Source organism: Eubalaena glacialis, chromosome 14 (genome assembly GCF_028564815.1).
Source record: "Eubalaena glacialis isolate mEubGla1 chromosome 14, mEubGla1.1.hap2.+ XY, whole genome shotgun sequence".
Classification (NCBI taxonomy): domain Eukaryota; kingdom Metazoa; phylum Chordata; class Mammalia; order Artiodactyla; family Balaenidae; genus Eubalaena; species Eubalaena glacialis.
The window spans coordinates 9510988-9531815 of NC_083729.1; positions in this window are offsets into that span (position 1 = coordinate 9510988).

The following is a 20828-nucleotide window of genomic DNA, read 5'->3' on the forward strand; positions in this document are numbered from 1 at the left end:
ACTGGCCTGGAACCCAGGATGCAAGCTGCTGGTACCAAACTGTAAAGGATTTGGTTGTTTAAGGAAAAAAAAAAATCCTAACAGAGATTGTTGTGAAGACCAGAGTTACGTAAAGACGCTATGATACAACAGTTAGGGCTTAGTGAGAATATTGAGGTCCATGGCTGCAGGAAGAACAGTCAGCTGTTTCTCACCCATTGGCATCAATTCTTATTGATGGGGTTCTGTGATGGTTAATTTTAATGTGTCAACTTGACTGACCTAAGAGATGTCCAAATAGCTGATAAAACATCATTTCTGGGTATGTCTGTGAGGGTGTTCTCGAAGAGATTAGCGTTTGATTTAGCATTTGACTGAGTGAAAATATCCACTCTCACCAACGTGGGCAGCATCATCCAATCGGTTGGGAGCCCGAAAGCACAAAAAGGTGAAGGAAGGGCAAATTCCCTCTCTCTCTTCTTGAGCTGGGACGTCCATCTTTTCCACCCCTCAGATATTGGAGCTCTTGGTCCTTGGGCTTTGAGACACTGGGATTAACACCGCCAGCCTCCTGGTTCTCAGGCCTTAGGACTTGGACTGAATTTCACCACCAGCTTTCCAGTTCTCCAGCTTGAAGTCAGCAGATTGTGGGACCTCTCGGCCTCTGTAACCACGTGAGCCAATACCTATAATAAATTTGTATGTAAACAGAAGGAATAGGAGATATAGAGATGTATATATCTCCTATTGGTTCTGTTTCTCTAAAGAACACACACAGGTTCATTTTTAAATTTCCACGTCCTTACTATATCAATTGTTAAATATTTTAAGTATCATCCTGCCTGGTATCTAGTTTTTAAAGCTTATTTTATGTCAAGGTGCAGTTCCTTAAGTTGCCTGGCATTTGGTCCTTCCTAATTTTCTTTATATCCACCTCTCTTTTAGCCCTTAGAATTTTTTTTTTTTTTTTTTTTGGCCACGCCACGTGACTTGTGGGATCTTAGTTCCCCGCCCGAGCAGGGATTGAACCTGTACCTTTGACAGTGAAAGCACAGAGTCCTAACCACTGGACCATCAGGGAATTCCCTAGCCCTTAGGGTTTTGACATTGAAGTGACAGCTAGCAGTCCTCGGATTAGGCTTGTCTAGTTTCACCATCAATGCTTGCCTCTCCTGTTCTCATCTCCCCAAAACAGACAACACACACACAGACACACACAGACTCAATCACGAATTAGATACTAAATGATGCAAGTAGAGAATACCTTCACCATTTAACCCTTGTTTCTTTGAAGTACTTATGACCATTTTACTTGCAAGTGACAGAAACCCAACTCGAGCTGTCAAACCCAAACCCAAACCAAACCAAAACAAAACAAAAATGGACCTTTGAACCTTCAGAGTAGGCATGATTTCATCCAAATCAGTTTCTTGCCTGAGGCAGTACCACTTCCTTAGGGGCCATTTGGAAATACAGGGGGAGTTTTGCTTATCACAATTGGAGGAGGGGGGCTACTTACATGGGGGCTAAGGATGTGAATGTCTGGCATCTGGCAGCACATTCCACCCAAGGGGAAACTGCCTTACCCAGAATGCCAGTGGCTCTCCCTTTGAGAAACCCTGGCTCCGTGAACAAAGCATTTCACCAAGCATCTCAACCTCTTAGGGCTGCTTTGCTTATAGGATGGCTTCCTTCCCAGGTGGGCCCACCGCAGGTATTGGTAAAATGGTCTCCTACAGCTTCAGGTAACGGTTTAGTAATGCCAACGGAACAGCAGTCTCACTTTTCCATTTGCTTTAGCAGAAATCCTGATTCCATTGAGTAGGACTGGCCCAACTTGAGTTACTTGCTCACCTTTGATTTGAAAACCCCAGAGAATGGAGAGGATGTCATGGTCAAACTGGTCAAACTTGGGAAAGCATCTCCCTCTAGAACCAGGGGTCAGGGTCAGCCTTTCCAGACACACAGACACTGAGAAGGATCAAGGAAGTTTCTGAAGAACAATTGAAGTGATGCTACCTAAATGGAAACAGATAGTGGCAGGCAAAAACCCACACATGACCCCTTTCTTTACGGTCTGTGTTCCTGGTTTATCTCTTCGATTTTCTTACATTCCAGGATTCTCTAGTGCACCAGACTCTCTTGTATCTCTGAGCTTTCGCACACATCATTCTTTTATCCCCAGATGCCTTTCCTCATCTCTTTTTATTTGGCAAACTTCTACTTACGCCTCAGGACCCAAATATCACCTCTTCTGTGAAGCTTCCCTTTTCACTGCTCCTGCTAAACTTGGACCTCCCTCCTCTGTACACACAGAGCATTTTGTACATGAAAAGATGGAATTGAATTAATTAGCAAGGATAAGAAGCTGAACGCCCCACAAGCTTTTGAAAATGGAAAGCAGATGATGTTGGATTAGATGAGATTAAACAACATCAAATCAACAAATGCTTATTGAGTATATACAATGCACAGTGTTCCCCAAGCAGAATCTTGCTTGATTTGTGTGTGTGTGTGTGTTTGTATTTAGAATCACAGGCTTTTAAGACCTTGGTTTTTTCAGGCTTATCTAGTTCAACCACTTCCTTATTCAGATCAGGAAACTGAGGCTGAAGTGGGTTTCTCTGTAGCTCTAACAATATATGATCTGAGCCACCGAAAGGAAGGAAAGGTTGGCCCAACTCTAGGCTAAGAAACCACAGCTATGTAGCTTAAACTTCCTGTTCTAAATGCCATGCCAGGAGAATGTTCTTGTCTCCAGTGACAATGGCCACTCCAGAAAGAGAAAATCAAAAGCAACCTGTCTCTGTCTCTGTCTCTCTCTGTTCCTTCTTCCCTTTCTCTTTAGAAAAATAGAAAACAAAGAGAAGTGAGAGGCAGGGCCAGGGTATTGGGACACTGATTCAGATTTTTTTTTTCCTGTTTTTTTGATGTGTTTATATAAGGACACTATTGATGACTCACTACATAGTGGAGAGACATGATACATTTTGCTGGGAATTCAAAACGTGCAAACAGATTATGTACCAAATGCATGGGATCACAGGGACATAAAAGTGTTTTAAAGCAAAGAGATAAAGTGGCTTACTCTCTGTGGCAGAAGTCCCATCTATTTTTATGTCTATAATTACGTAGACATTCTCTTTTGAAAGAGTCAGAATTGGTTAGAAGCAGAATGGCATGAACCCTGTGATACTCAAAATGGAAAGTGGAGACTTACTTGGATTCCTGCCATGTTTACTCAGGCACCAACATGTGAGAATATTTCCGTAAAATAATTTCTATGAAAAAACGCACAGGCCCCATCCTTCCCGGGGTCAGTGCCCCCCATTGCCTCTGGCCTGTCTCTGCATTCCAGCTGTCTGCAGGCTCCACCCGTGGATCACCCTTCCACCTGCTTCCAGATCCCTTTAGATCTTTCTTTGAAACTTATTGCTGCCCTGGTCAGAAACTGTCCCCTCCGAAAATATCCTGGATCTCCAGCCTGGCATTTGGGCTTTTCTCAGTCACCCCAACTTCTCCATACAATGTTGAAGCATGTTTGAAGAAAGTCTAGCGCGGGTTTAGTACTGCTCCAGACACCAGGTTACCAAGCCGACTGTGACCGGCATATATTCCAGAGAGAGTGCCTATAGATCAACCACTAACCAGGTAAGTGCGACGAAGAAAATAAAATTAGGTAATAAGATAAGAAGTGCCTTAGGTGGGTGGGGCGTTGGGACCACAACCTTGGGATTGAAGGAAGGTCACTCCCCGGATGGTATCTTGAGGCCTGACTAACAGGAAGATGTTCCTCTGGGAACATCTGGGGACGATCTCTCTCCAAACAGAAGGAGAAGCAAAGGCAAATTCCCTGAGTTGTGAAAGAACGGAATGCATCTGAGGAGTAAAAATAAAAGGAGTCTAGTTAGTAAGAGAAGGAGGTAAGCAGAAGTCCAACCGTGAATTACCCTAAAGCCACAGAAAGGAGTTTGGATTTCACTGGAGGACCATGGAAAGTCACGATTCAGTTTTCATTTCGAGTGTTACAGGATTGACATTTTTCAATGTTTCGTTTGTTCTCTCTGTGGGGAATGGACGGTAATATAGCTCCCAACAATCCCTGCCTCCTGCTTCTTACCCTTGTTTAACCCTCTCCTCCTGGCTGTGGGCTGAACCTAGTGACTCACTTCTAATGAACTGGATACAGCAAAGGAAGGGGATTCCACTTCCGATATTAGGTTATAAAAGGACCCTGGTTTTCAGCTCTCCCCCGTCTCTGTTTTTCTCTCCCTCTCGCTCTCTTACACGTGTGGGCATGGACACTCTGAGGGAAGCCAGTTCCATGCTGTGAGTTCCCCCACGGAAAGGCCCACCTGACAGAAAACTGATGTCTCCAGCTAACAACAGCCAGCTGGGATCTGAGGATGCCCACAGCCATGCCAGTGAGCTTGGAAACGATGTTCATTTGCTGGGGCTGCCATAACCAAAACTGTAGACTTGGTGAATTAAACAACAGAAATTCATTTTCTCACAGTTCTGGAGGCTGGAAGTCCAAGATCAAGGTGTCAGCAAGTCTGGTTTCTCATGAGGCCTCTCTCCTCCACTTGCAGATGGCCACCTTCTTGTTGGGTCCTCATGTGGCCTTTCCTCTGTGTGTGTGTGTGTGTGTGTGTGTGTGTGTGTGTGTGTTCTCGGTGTCTCTCCCTCTTCTTCTAAGGGCACCTACCCTTGGGGAGATTGGTAGGGCTCCACCTTTATGACCTCATTTAACCTTAATTAACTCCTAAAAGCTCTTTCTCCAAATCCAGTCCCATCCTAAGGTACTGGTGGTTAGGACTTCAACATATGGATTTGGGAGGGGTGGGGGGCACATTTTAGTCCCTAATAGAAGCAGATCCTCTCTCAGGTGAGCTTTGAGATAACTGTAGTCACAGGGACACCTTGAGTGTAACCTTGTGCGAAACCCTGAGTCAGAGGTCTGCAGTCCAGCTGTGTCTGGATTACTGGCCCACAGAAACTGTGAGACAATAAATATATGTTGCTTTAAGCTTCTAAACTCGAGGTGAATTTTTAGACAGCACTAGACAGCGAATGCAGATATTGGTACCAGCACAGGGGTGCACTTTAACCAATACCTAACTATGCGGGGATGGCTTCAGGAGCAGACTGCAGGTGGAGTCTCTCTCTCTCTCCCTCTCACTTCTCTCTCTGTCTCTGTCACTCTCTCTCTCACTGCCCTCACGCTCGGGAAACAAGTTCCCACATTGTGACTAGCTCCACGGAGAGGCCCATGTGGCAGGGAACTGATGTCTACAGCCTACAGTCAGGGAGAAGCGGAGCCTGCCGACAGCTGCGGAGAGAGCTGGGAGTGGATCTGCCTTTTTCTTTTAAGGACACTTGTCATTGGATTTAGGGACTAGCCAGACAATCCAAGATGATTTCGTCTCAAGATCCTTCACCTAATTACATTGGCAAAGACACTTTTTCCAAATAAGGTCACATTCACATTGACGTGGACATATTTTATCTTTGGGGTAGGGGAGGAGGGCATGCAACCTGCCACAAGGAGCAAACTGTTATTATTGTTAATCTCCCTTTCCCAAGATCATACAGCCAAGATTCAAGCAAGTAGTCTGTTCTCAGGGTCCCTGAACTTGAACTTGAACTTTTTATAAAGTTGGCTATGTTACAGACTCACTGTGGGCATTCAAGCTAAGGTATATAAAGCACCAAGTATTGTTCCTGACACATAGTATGGCCTCAAAAAAGTAAGTTTTCTGATTATTAATATGTCTATTATTAGTCAAACTTACGACGCTGTTTATTTGACATGTTGTATTCAAATGCATGGTGAAATTCCTAGCCCAGTTGACACAGCCCATGTCCTTGCTTACTTCAGCGAATCCGCCGATCAACGCCATTTCCTATTAAAGATTTATTTCTGGCCATTAAACTCAGACTCTGGATCCTGACAGAGCAGGGCTTTGAAGCCAGAGAAATATTATAGCCTCTGGGTAGCAGGACGAGATTTTCAGCCTCGGGTTCCCTGGCTTACTTTTCAGAAACACAGATGAGCTGGCACAGTAAATATTTAATAGGACACGATGTTAGTTTATACCAATTAGGAGTTGCTGGGTCAAATAGAAAGAGTGAGTGAATAACCCTCCTCTGGGCCGGTGTGAGTCAAGACAGTCATGCCTTCAGCTTTCTCATGGCATGGGGTTTATAGACCTTGGGAAAGGAACACTTAAAATAAACATTTACAGCTATTATCGTGGCAGCTCTACACTGAAAATTCTCCTCCTCTGTTCGCACAGGCGCACATACCTGAAGCACGGGCTGCCCTACAACTGGCTGCTTTGGGAGAACGTTACCCCTTGGCAGTGTTAAAGCACGATGAGGTATAGCTCATTATAGATAAGCATTATCTATTTACTTGTTGGCCTCTTCAGTTTGTTGGAATAAGGAGGGACTTGAAAAGCTCTGGGAACTCTGTCCACCGGTGCACTCCGTGTCTATTATTTCCCACAGTGTGGTGGTTATCACTTCCGTCCTGCAATCACCTATGGCATACGGGTTGCCAGCTTTCCTTCCAAGGTGGAGCCCCTCCATCATCACCGAGGCCAGCACCCTTACAGACCCTGGGGCTGCCAGAGTTGCTGGCTACCGCCCCTTTCACTCTGCTCTGTAATTGGGGGTGTCTCTCTCTCCTGCATCATAACTTACTCTCCTCTGTATCTTCCATGGCACCTATTCGAGGGTGTTGCCAGCAGGAGACAGTGTGATAAGAAGGCAATGGCACCAAACTGGACCGCAGGACTGGGGGTTCAATACTGCCTCAATTACATACTAGCTCTGAGTTTTATCAAGTACCTAAGACTTTCCAATCTTCATCCATAACTTAGCTATCCTAATAGTATTTGTTCTGTTTACTCGACAGAATTGTTGAATGGGGTAAGTGAAAAAATAATTTACCTAATAAACTACAAAGCCCCATGTAATAAGTGAGTCTATTAGTTGATAGAGAAACACAATGAATTAATGGAATTCCTTAGCTCTGGCAAGTCCTTCTTGCAAAAGAAGAAAACAAAACAAAACTAAAACCAAACAAACAAAAACCAAAACACACAAACAGCAGCAGCAATAACGAAAACAAGCAAATAACCCAAATTAACCTAATCACCCAACAAATCTTAATGAATGTCTCTCCCTAGTCTTTGTATCCTGACGTTTATCATTCCTTTAGCAGATGAAGACCATTTTCTTCATAATTATTTACATTTCCTAGGAATTCTTATTTTACGAAACTGCCAATATTTCTGGGAAAGGTGACATTTGGCTTGAATTCAGCCTGAAATATAAGAATAGTTTTTAATGGGCGTGGAGTGTACAAGGTTTGTTGGTTTAACCCAGGGATTGGCAAAGTGGCTCAGGAGCTAAGAATTTTTTCATATTTTTAAATGTTGGAAAAAAAATCGAAAAAATAACATTTTATGAAACATGAACATTTTATGAAATTCAAATTTTGGTGACCATAAATAAACTATTGTAACACAGCTACACCCACTCACATACCGTTCATTGTCTATGGCTGTTGCAGGGGCAAAATTGTGAGAGCTATCCTATGGCCCTCAGCACTAAAATATTTACTTTCTGATCCTTTACAGAAAAAGTATGCTGATTTGGTTGCATTCATTTCTTCCCTTTATTCAGTCCTGCATACTGAGCATCTGTTCCAGGCTGGTCAGAGTGAGCTGAGAAAGCCCTCAAGAAGTTCACTTCCACTGGTGAAAAAAATAAATAAATAAGACAAGTAGCCAGATCATTAAAGGACCCCATCCAGGCTGGGAAGAGATAAAGTAGGAGCAACATTGTGGAGGCTGCAATCCCAGGTCAGCCAAGTTGAGGTCAACCTAATGGCCAGTATGGCAGCCCACCTGCCCACATGCCCATGGGTGAATGCCTTCCTCTGACTGGCTGGTCCCCAGCACACCTTCCTCTAGACATGATGTAGCTTCGTGATAGAGGCCGATGACTTTCAAAGCTACCCAGCCTGTTATAGAGCCAACGTGTAGAAGGTGTAGCCAGTGAAGACCATCCCCACTTCCTTACAGATTTAAGCTCCCTACTTCTGAATTTGGATGCAGATTTTGGGGGCTGCCCCCCCCCCCATCCCTGAGGTTCTACAGTAGCGGGTTTGGAAGTGGCTTTTGGAGATTTTCCAACAGCTGGCTTTGCAACTAGAAGAGCACATGCTCATGTGCTCCTTCTTTGTATCTGTGGTCCTGGGGGAGACCAGCCCCCTGAGCACCTCCTGTTTCTTCTTCAGAAGCTTCTCTATCAGCTCTTCCCATGAGGTGTCTATCTTAGACCCTGTGCCACCGTTGAGCAGTTTGCCAGCTGTTCCCTACTACTCTACAGAAAAGGTGCCTGGGAACTAGAAACAGGGCTGGGACTAGGCTGAGGCCACAAGGCACTCGTCTTGGACACGACATTCAAGCAGGTACCCCAAACCCTCCATGATCATGATAAAAACTATTGGAATGCAATATTTTAAAATATCAAAGTTAATGTAAAAATCCATAATGGACAGAAGTCAGGATTAGTCGCAGTGCTTTGCAGAGCTATATCAGAGTTTGAGGCAAAAGTTGAGAAGCAGGAAAAGGAAGGGCTGAGAAAAGCTTCAGCTATTAGCTGCCTTCTTTAAAACATGGTGTATTCCAGGGAACTCAAAGGATGGAGGTCATTCTAGAAGCCGTGTGGAGTTTTGGAAATAGCACTCAGGGACTTGCCTGGTGGTCCAGTGGTTAAGACTCCACGCTTCCAATGCAGGGGGTGTGGGTTTGATCCCTGGTCGGGGAACTAAGATCCCACATGCCTCACGGTATGGCCAAAAAATATAAATAAATAAATAAATAAATAAAGGTCCACAGAAATAGCACTCAAATTTGAGCCAGACAACAAGAGTTCTAGCTTTGGTTCTGTCCTGCCTTGTTGAGTGACTTTGGAAGTCACATCTCTTCCCAGGGCCTAAGCTTCCCCACTGTAAATGAAAGAGGATGGGACAAACTATACCATGGATTTATTCTAGCTATGGGGTGTTTCTACACTGGTTTTCAATTAGAGTTGAAGTATAAACACACAAGACAAACATGGGTCCCTGCCCCGAGATTCCACCAACGTGTGAGGATAGGTATTGTGCAATCCCCTCCAGAGCAGGGCTGTTGTTTGTGGGCGTTGGGGACTGCTTGGAAGTCATTTCAGTCCTTGGGGCATGAGCTCACCCTTTCCAGACAGGCAGTTTCTGTAAGCATTTAGTCTGCATTAACTGTGAGGTGCTGGTGGAGGGGTTGGCCATTGCACAGCTGCAAGGTTGACAGAAGTTTCTCAATGGAGAGCCATCACTCCGCGGGATCTTAAAGGCATTGTGTACAGAGTACTTGCAACATCCTGTTACCATTGGAAATCTATGCCCTGCGCCCAGCTGGCAAGCCTTAGCCCATTGAACGGAGTGAGTTTGAAGAGCGACTTCATTTTATGACTAGTATGTGTTGAAACAGGATGCTCTGCCTTTCCAATGTGCTTTCTAAGGGCTCAGTCTGAAGTTTTTATCACAGATAAGAATAGTCAAAGGGGAGAATTAGACAAGTTATTTCTGTTTTTATTACCTAAGGACATTGCATTTACTATATGGAAATTATGTTTTCAGATCTGCCTTCCTCTCTTGAATTCAAGTCCCTCAAGGGCAGGAAATGAGCATAATTCATTCTGTATTATCTTTGCTTATCACAAAACGTGGTACAAGACATACAATCAGTCACAAATATATTTGAAATGAAATCAAAGTGATGTAATCTGGGAGAGTAAGCAACATTGGAAATCAAATAGTTTACATAGGATGCACTTTACAAACAAGGAAACAGAAGCCAGGTTTTCACTGCAATTCAGTGGAAGAAATGAAGCCAGAGTATAACGCAGTTTGCTTTTAGTTCCAAGTCCTGACCTTTGGAGCAAGGAGACGATAGGGATCCCCTGGCCCCAGGTGGAAACTCATCTTCTACTAGATGTTCTACTGGAGACACTTCTGAAATATTCAAAAATAAAGTGAAGGATTCAATATACAGAAGCAAGGAATGTTTTGCTTTTGCAATGAATATGTATGACCCTCTAGAAAGAAACACACATTAGACAGACAAATAAGCAAAGGAGAGAGTCCCAATATACTGCTGACCATCTGTGTGATCTTACACAGGTGCTTAAATCTTCTCTGGTCTGCTTATCCAATAAAATAAAAAGCATCATTTCTAGTATTTTATAGTTATGAAATTGCACATTTATAAAATTTAGTATGAAGTGACTCAAAGGGTCAGAAAGCTATATGGTTCATGTTGAAATATTAATCCTTAGGAGGGAGCAAGTGAGTAATATGTCAAAATGCTTTACGATTCTCATTCTTAAGGCTTCTTCGTGTTACAGCTTTCTTCCAATCCCAATATGAGGGGAGACTGGGAGGCCACAGGAGCTTGCTAAGGCTTGCTGCAGTCAGCCAGAGGCAAAAGGAAGTACATTTTCCTTGGAAACAAAGTGAAGAGTTTCCCAAACAAGGAGGTCGCCTAAATTACGCAACATACATTTCTCTTCCAATCTCTCCATTCTGGTTGAAGTGATTCATAATTTTGGTTTCACCTTATCCTACCTCACCTTCTGGGCTGAGAGCTTTGGCTCTGGAATAGTAAACAGGAACTTTGCTTTTAGATCTGGGTTCTAAACTCAGATCTACCACTTTGTAACCCTGGGCAAATCACCTAAATTAGTTGAACCTTAGTTTTGTTATTCATAAACTGTAGAGATTTCCTACTATAAGACAGATGGTGAATAATTTAAATTGATTTCTAAAGTGACTAACCCATGCTGGATGTTTGGTGGACGTTAACCTACTTTTAAAAGCATTCTTCCTTGCTGTTAGAAGAGTTTTTGATTTAGGGTTATCACTATGGTTTATTTGAAGATAGATTTTTGTCTCTCTCATTCTTGTGTACATGCATCCACTCTCTCCAACTTTTGTCTTTCTTGACATTTAGTCAGTATAAATTTTGGGCTCTCTTCAAAGGAGCTACTTTGCAAGATAAATCCCCTGGATCAGAGGTAGGCAGAATATTTGGTTGAAGCCAGTTTTTTTTCCCCCACCTGTTGGTGCTGATAATTAGGGATTGATTAGAGATGCTTGTTTGGAAGGCAGAACTGCGTGAGCATGTTTTATCTTGCACATAACAGAAAAATAGCTGCAAAGACATCAAATATTGGACTTACCAGACATAAGAAACAGTAGCAACTATAATTACTCTATTTAAAAAGGTAACAGAGGACTTCCCTGGTGGCACAGTGGTTAAGAATCCGCCTGCCAATGCTGGGGACACAGGTTCGAGCCCTGTTCCGGGAAGATCCCACATGCCGCGGAGCAACTAAGCCCCTGTGCCACAACTACTGAGCCTGCGTGCCACAACTACTGAAGCCCACTCACCTAGAGCCCGTGCTCTGCTACAAGAGAAGCCACCACAATGAGAATCCCCCGCACTGCAATGAAGAGTAGCCTCCGCTCCCTGCAACTAGAGAAAGCCTGCACGCAGCAACGAAGACCCAACGCAGCCAAAAATAAATAAATTAAGTAAAAAAAAAAAAAAATAGTAACAGATACACTTTGAAATAGCTACAGGAAAGAGAAACTACAAAAAGTAATACTGCAGCTTTGTAAAAGAGCCAATTAGAATACCTTGAAATGAAAAACACAATAAGCATAATTTAAAAATCAAATGCAGATTTGACATAGCAAGAAAAAGTTCTGAATTGAAAGACCAGAAGTTTTATCAAATGAAATGTATCAAGATAAAACTATGCAAAATATGGAGGAGAGAAAAGAAACATAGAGTAAGGGGGCTTAATATATATTTGAATAGAATTCCAGAAAAGGAGATAGAATGGAGAAGAGATGCTATCTGAAGAAAATTGACTGATCATTTTTCATAACCAATGGGAAACATCAACCCACAGATAGAGGCCAAGTATATAATAAAATAAAAAGTAATCCACACCTAGACACATCATAGTAAATACAAAAACAAACATAAAACCAAAATAAAATCCTAAGTCAGTGAGAAAAAAAAAGCTTGACCTCAAAATGTGGCCATCTAGGGCTTCCCTGGTGGCACAGTGGTTGAGAATCCACCTGCCAATGCAGGGGACACGGGTTCGAGCCCTGGTCTGGGAAGATCCCACAGGCCGCGGAGCAACTAAGCCCGTGAGCCACAGCTACTGAGCCTGCGCGTCTGGAGCCTGTGCTCGGCAACAAGAGAGGCCGCGACAGTGAGAGGCCCGCGCACCGCGATGAAGAGTGGCCCCCGCTTGCCGCAGCTAGAGAGAGCCCTCGCACAGAAACGAAGACCCAACAAAGCCAAAAATAAATAAAGAAAGAAAGAAAGAAGTTTTCATTAAAAAAAAAAAAAAATGTGGCCATCTCTACAATAGAATATTTTCAGAAACAAAAAGAAAAAAATGATTTATTTCCATCCTCTTTATGACTGTGTCTCCGGTCACCTCCTCCAGCGCTAAATTCAGGCACAACGAGAGCACGTCCTCACCATTGACTACTCAGCTGGGCGAGGCAACGGCAGAATGCAAAGTTTGAAATGTGAGCTGATTAGAAACAAACAAACACATGAAAGCCAATGTCTTATTTGAGTCTCTTGCCCTGTTAGAAGGTACAGGAGAAGAAAGACTTCACTCCTCCAGGGTATCAGTAAGTCTGATCCCCTCATTTTACAGTTTCAGGGCTTCCTTACTCAGGGTCCAAAAGAGATTAAACCCCAGTGTCCTAAGGCAGTAAGCTGGGGGTTCAAATCAATTGGAGGTCTTGATTATGTGCTCCTTGCCCCTCAGTTTCTGATTCAGTAAGCCTGGGGTGGCGTTCCAACAACCTGCAGTTTTAGTGAGTTCTCAGGTGGTGCTGCTGGGTACCAGGTCACACTTTGAAGACCACCGCGGTAAAGCATGCATTGCAGGTAATGAACTAACCTCTCTCCCATGCATCGGGTACCACATTCATGACTAATCCTTGGGAGAACTGAGAAAACAGACACTCAAATCATTTTCTATGCTCTGTGGTTCAGGCGGGACATCCTGCTTCTGAGAGACAGCCTGGTCCCCCAAGGACTCTCTCCTGGTCTCCGGACTCAGATATCCAACTGTCAATTCAACATGTCCATTTGGATTTGTAATAGGCGTCTTAAAAGTAATACTCCAAAACTGAACTCCCCCATGTTTGTAAATGACTTTTTTTTTTTTTTTACAATCTCAAGTGTTCCAGAAAATCTCAGAATTTTTCCAGTTGCTCAAAATCTTTTAGTTAAACTTAACTATGTTCTTTTTCTCAAACTCCATGTTAAAACAATAAGCCATCCTGTCAAATATGCAGAATCTATCTATTTCACCTGATTGTTCTCTCTGCTTCGACCCTGGAGTCTATTCTTAGTCCACTGTCCAAAGCCTCTCATGTCTTTCTTTCCATCTCACTCAGAAGGAAATACCGAGTCCTGACCATGACTCCCAGCGACTCCTCTCCTGGCGGATTCCTCCCAGCCCTGCTGATTTGCTTTCTATTCCTTAAAGGAACACACAGCTGTGCTCCTGCCTTGGGAGTCTGCACCTCCCAGAATGCACTTTGCCTGGATACCCACCTACTAGCTCCCTCCCTCCAGGTATCTCCCTAGCTCTCTCCATCACATCCTTCACACCACGGTTCCAGTCACCATCCCTGACCAGGATGTATAAATCAACAAATCTTCCCCTTACCTATATTCTTTGTACTCTGCTTTATTATTTTTCCCTATATGCCAGCACCTGTCATACTCTATTTCCATTTGTTTATTGTTTGTCTCCTGCCACTAGAGTAAAGTTCTCATGGGAAAAAGGATTTTTTTTTTAATAACCTAATCTTCAGCACCTGGAACTGTTCCTCTATGTACTAGGTTCTCAGTAGTTTGTGAATAGATAAATGTTAAAGGCTGAAAGACCAAGGCTCAGGGACGGGAAGGGACTAGCTCTAGGACACAAATGCAGTTGAGGTGAGAGGGAGACCACCTTTCCCGAATCCCAAGCCTATATTCTTTCTATTAAACCCATACTAGGTTTGAGGCTCCTCTGCCTTCAAGAAAGAAGTATGGCCTCTTCTTGAACTGAGAGAACTTGGGCTTAAAATAACTGTGGGTCACGGCCTTCCCTGAACCTCCTTCCTTCCTGTAAGGCCCGAGGTTGTTCCCATAGCCGCTCCCCAGAGGACATTAGCAATGTGGCTTGTATTTGAGGGTCCCTGGGAAGACAAGAGCTCGAATTCCTAAGGGTGTGAGAGGAGCCCAATCCCAGGGCCTATCCCATGTGACTTGAGGAAGTGGCCTGGCGGATATTTCCAAAAAGACTGGGTCACAGGAGTCACGTCACTGCTTGGATTTGTCTTCTGTTGACAACTGGGATGTTGCTGGCAAGAAGCACCCTTTGCATGATTCACTGTCAGCCCAGGAATTCACTAATTCCTCCCCAACACTGTGTCCTGTTCTAGTTCTGCCCTCATCGCCCTCAGTGATTTGTTCATCCATTCAACAACTATTTATTTCACACCTACTATGTGCTCCATCCTAGGCTAGGTGGGGGCTCCTGACAAATTATGAGTTATATTGACATGATCCCTGCCCTCAAAAGTTTTAAAAAAGCTGTAACAATCCCACTGATAGGTGACATCTGGAATTTTCACTGTAATATAGAATATAAGAGAATCAGAAGTTGGGGGAGAGAAAGAGATGCCAGTGACTCCGATATGATCGCACATCTCTTGAGTTACAGATGAGGAAACTGAAGCTCAGGGATGTTCCCCGCTTCTGTCCCTGAAGAGTGAGCTGATGCACAGCTCAGTGCACCAGCGCCCTGGGTGTTATGCACGTGTTATGTCCATAGCGCGACTCAAGAAATATTCTTTCTTTGCAGCTCCCAAAGTGAAGATTGCCTCATTTATAATAATTATCTGCTATGTACCATACACGTATACAGCATACAAAGCAAATGAAAGTCGATGCTTATAACTTAATACCAGGTATATTAAACAGTGCCAGGTTTAGATCCTCAAAATAGTTTGACAGTCAATGCTGGTAGCAGGGTGGTTCTGCTGAATTTCTGAGACACCCCCCTGACCCTGGCGTCGTGGGATATAGACCACTCCTTCTCCTGAGGCAAAATTCAGGCCATACACTCTCATTTGCACTGGAGATTTGGAGGAGGACAAACCAGGCTCAATACAGAAGGCCCGTTTCACCAGCTGATAAACCAACTAATAAACAGCAATCCACCAATGGACACTCACGTCTGGCCTTCCCCCTTCTCTCTTTAATATGCTGCTTACAAAACCTGTACTTTGGTCCTTTCCTTAAAGACAGCGATGGGCAAATGAGGAAAACAGAGCGTTGAGAAACACCAGGTGCTTCTATGACCAACTCTCTTACAGACGAAGAAAGCCCTCCTGCTCCTGTTTCTTTCCTTTCTTCTCCGTTTCTGCAGGTGACAGGCTGGATCGCATTCATCGTTGTCTCTCTGCTGCCAGGTAGAGCCATTGTCACAGAGCAGAAGCCACTTAACCCCTTGCGAACTGAGTTCTTTTCATTATTTATTTACCTGTGAACTCTTTGAGGTCGGGGGTTTAGATGATTCATCTTCCAATCCCAAGCACTTACACTGGGCCCTGACATGCATATTTCCCTTCAACAATAATCACCGCAGAGGCCAGTCTGGCAGGGGAGCCCAGAGAGGAAAATGCCCACTTGTGCAGAAAGCAGATGTCAGAAGTTGGCCTACATCCCTCTCCTCCCTGAATCCATGTCCCTGGCAAGATGACTTTGCAGCATCTCCTTTAAAGCATTGCTGCATCTCCTCTAAAGCATTGCTGCATTTTCCATTCCCACTACAATTTTCCTCCTGCCCGTGGGGCACCCAGGTGTTTCTCATCCCAGGACTCTCCCACCAGCTCCCTTAGAATTCCCGAGATCCCACGAGATCTGGTTCCCACTGGGAAGAGTGGGTACAGCATCTCCACCTGATGCGCCGTCCTCTGAGCTGCCCCTGATGCACAGAGCACCCCAGTCCATCCATCTGGACCCACACCTACTCCCCTCCACCCACTGGAAGCCACAGAGTCTACCCTGCAGGTTCCAACTATGCCCTGTTTGCCTTCCTGGGAAACCCTGCACTCATAAAAACCAAAATTGCCTTGAAAAGGCCCCACCCCTATGACTTGCCCTGGCCAGTAGAATGCAGGGAAAGTGATACTGAGACTTATTAGCTTCTAGTTCTGTGTAGTTAGAGATTGTCACACAGTTATGTATTATTTACATTCTATCAATGGGCCAGCTACCCAGGTAATGAAATAGAAACTAACTGATGTCCTCAATTTGATAGATGGAGAGGACCACCTGGGGTGTGTTGAGAAGGATTCTGAGGCCACATGTCAGCTCAGTTGGAAAATGTGTCAGTTGATCAATGATGTCACCACAGATGTATGGGAGGATGGAAGGAAGGGGTGGCTGGGTGATGCCACTCAGGTCCCATCCGTGGCCTGCTCTGAGCCAGCGCTGGATCAAACGCTGGCGTTAAAGGCACAGGATACTCGGTTCCAGTGTGAAGAGTGGAGAAGCCCAAGATAAAGAAGCCCTTCTTTGCACTATAACAAGGCAGTTATGGGAACTTTGCTCTGAGAATTAAACATCCCTGAGAGGCACTCAATGAGCACATCTTATGTCATCTCCACGTTGTACTCAGAACTGTACCCAGTAACGTGAGGCTGTGCTTTCAAACTGGGGCATGTGTACCACTGACACCTTCCAAAGATGCCAGGGTGAGGATAGCTTTCAGTTAATCAACGTTCAGATGCACAATATCCATATGTGCACTTTCCTGACACTGATCTGCTTAAGGGCTTCTGGGGTCGACCCGGGTCTCCTCTCCCACCAGCTTCCGTAATTGCCCTTCTCCTGCATCAGATATGCCCATTCTGAATCATTTTACAGTGCCTTGTCCCAAAGTGTAAAACATATTCCAGACTTAAAACAAAGGGATAATTTGTAAATGCATGTCTCTGAAGGGTACAGCCTTTTCGTCCAAAGCAAAGAGAGTGCCCATAAGAAAAAGCAAAACAAAGCCTTCCTGAATCTAGGTAACAAACTCACAGGAAGGCCTGGTGTCTCTCTCACTCTCTCTCTCTCCCTCCCTCTATCTCTCTCTTTCTTTTTTGTCAGAATGATCATCCTGTTTTGACAGCAACGCATATTAACATTTTATTTGAACTTCAAAAATATTGATTTTATGGTGAACGTATATTGAGTGAGCTAACCCCACAGATCCAAGATTTTCATTATAATGTATTTATAGTTCCACAGTATATAGTAACATAACTCTATATTTGAATACTATATCGTACACAAAAATATAACATCTACAACTATTTGAACTTATAAAGACTATTTTAGAAGCCAATTTTAAAAAGTGTGACAACATGTGTCGTAGCCAGCCTCCCAGTGCCCCCCAGTGATCCCACCTCCTGGTACCCACACCCTGTGTAGTCTCCTCACAAACTGTGTGACCAATGGCGTACGGTAGAGGTGAGAGTGCATGACTTTTGAAGCCAGGCATTCAAGGCACTGTGGCTTCTCCTTGCCCTCTCAGGCCACTTGATAATATTGAATGCTAACAGCTAACATTGTTAGAGCTCTTTGTACACCATGCGGTGTGAGCTGCATCCAGGCAGAGAAAGGGGCATCCAAAACACACCCATCTTGAGTTTGTAAGAGAAAGAGACACATGGGAGGATGAACCCTTTAGGAAAACTAAACTCTCTGTGTTTGCAAAGCAGATTGAGAAGCCGCCTGGAAAGGAAGGAAGGGAGAAGCATATTAATTTGTCCCAATAACAACCAACACAGGTAGTGCTCATGGGGGAAAGCCCAGTGGCAGAGGCCAAGTTTATTCTAATATCACGACCCTGAATCTGTGGTTGGTGAGAAAACAGAGCCCCCAAAGGAGCTGCATCTTAATGGCCATCTCTGTGTATCTCAGAATCTAACCAGCCACGTTTCAGCTACATGTGGCGCGCTGCTTCTTCTAACAGCTTGTCATCGTGGATTTAAATTTCTTCACGTCAATGGTGACCTTAAAAATGTGTTTCAGAGAAGCCAGTTCTGCAGATTACGTTCAGAGGGAACCACTACGCCTCCTGCACGTCCCCACTTCCTTCACTCTCTTCAGCCAGTGGTAGGGTGTGAAAGGGTCTGCATTCAAATAATCTAAACCAAACCTTGGGTAATAGAAAGAGATATTATGATTATACCTAGACAATCAATTACAAACCAAAACACTGAAGCCAGGTACTCAGAAAGTCATTAAGTTCCTTGCCTAAACAATCTAGTTCAAGACAAATAATCAATAAGGATATTGGACTGGATGATATCCTTGAATTTTTACATCATATGACGTGTTCATGTCTTTACAAAACCCAAAACAAAACAAGCTTTCAAAGGAAAGCTACCTATTTTATTGCAAATTTCATGAACATTTCTAACAAAATTGGCAGTGATAGTAATGTCATCCTTTGCTTTTTTATTACTGGATTGTTTTCACAGTAGGTATATTTTTCACCATAATTGTATGAGTCAGGTAGTATCACCCCTATTTTGTGGATGTGGAATCATGTCTCAGACACAACAGACGGGTGGTACAGGCTGTGTGCTGTACTACTCCAGGGAATTCTGTGCCCAACTTCTCATAAATAGCTAGTGGCAGGAACAGCATGTAAACCCATCTTGATCTCTAATCAAAGCCCTCCTTTTTTTCACTGAGTCAGATGTCCTTTTGTTTCTCTCACACAAAGGTTTTTATTGACAAAGGAGGTGGGCATGAGGTTTCAAGAGAAGCAACAGAACGTTTGAAAAACTCGTCTCTCCCTGAGCTTTTCCAGAGAAGAAAGGAGAATTAATGAGAGGGTGGGCACGAAGCGGGTAGCAAGGAGGTCGTAGTCTGCAGGGGCACTTGAGCTAGAAGGGGGGATTTAATATTTAAAAAGTGGGGGACAGAAGGGAGCTATTGGTGTCAGTAGGGGAAGAATTTTCCTGAAACAGCTGCAAAAGCAGTTGAGGCCATTTGAGATTTGGAATCTGTCTGTCTCATGTTGGATTTTGACTGGACATTTGTTTTAGGTCATCCCTCGTGAAAAAGGACCCCACACAGGTGCAGCAAGGAATGACAGGACAGAATACCACAGCCAGGTGACAGTTGTGCCTGGCATTTAAAGGGCTCAAGGAGGGGTGTCGCGTTCCTGCCGCAGATCCAGCCCAGCAGCTCCAGCTAGAGTTACCTTTCCTGCCGAGGCCGGGTGTGTCTGCCTCCTGCAGGTCCAGAGAGGTCCAGGAGCCTGCTACCTCTCAGGGAGTCTGTGGAGTTGCAGGTAGAACTGTCTGGACGTATTGGTACCATATTTACAACAGAAATACAACCTCAGTCTTGTAGAACATGTGGCAGCCATTTGCATGAATCAACACCCCTGGCATTAGTGGGATTAAGTACGATGATTTTTCACTTCCAGAAGGACACTAGTGATTATAAAGCTTCCTTAGTTTTTTTTTTTTTGAAGTATTTTTGTTTTTTTTTTTCACCAACCACCCTCCACCCTTAGGTTTCCTTACACATTCAGACATTTACAGTAAACAGGGATTAGCCTCAGCTAACCAAGAGTGGCTAGCAGATGGTTTTAATTAACTGCGCCTTAAAGAAAAAGGATTTAAGGATAACACAAAGACAGTTTACACGGAGCAGACTATACACACAGCAGTGGGGCAGATCTGTGCCGCTGCCCCCTGCTTCTGCCTGTCTTGTCCTTTTCTTCTTCATATACTTTCCCTTCTTCCTTTTTGTTTTTCACAGAAGCAATTTAGATTCACACCATGAAACAATAATTTTTGTCACTTTAATATCTATGTGTAAAAGATTATAAACATATGTAGATAGACATATAGAGAGAGAATATAAAATATAGAAATAACATAAAATGTAAAGAATACGTCATGCCTGATTTGCAAGTGTTTGTGGTATCTAAAACATATACGAATAACAATACTAGTGATGATTTATGTGTCAACTTCACTGGGCCATGGGATGCCCAGATATCTGGTTAAACATTATCCTGGGTGTGTCTGTGAGGGTGTTTCTGGATAAGATGAGCATTTAATCGGTGGGCTGAGTAAAGCAGATGGTCCTCCCCAGTGCTGGTGGGCATCATCCAATCTGTGGAGGGTCTGAATAGAACAAATAGGTGAAGGAAGGGTGTATTCACATCTGCTGATTACTTAGCTGGGATATTGATCTTCTCCTGCCCTTGGCACTCCTGGTTCTCAGCCTTTCAGACTTGGACTGGAATCTATACCATTGGCTTTCCCACCCTCAGGCCTTTGAACTGCATCACTGACTTTCCTGAATGTCCAGCTTGCAGATGGCTGATCATGGGACTTATCACCCTCCATAATTATTCTGTGCAATAATCCATCATGGTAAATCTTATTTTATATATTATATGTTATGTATATAGTATATAGGCGTGGGGAACCTAGTAAGTGATCAAAAAATCAGAGCCAATCGCTATCCTATCGGTTCTGTTTCTCTAGAAAACCCTAATACATATATAACTTCCATTTTTTGATCACTTACTAGGTTCCCCATACCTTTAGGTTTTCTTTATTTAACCTCCACAGGAATCCATGTGATAGGGATTAGTTTGTCTACTTTACAGAT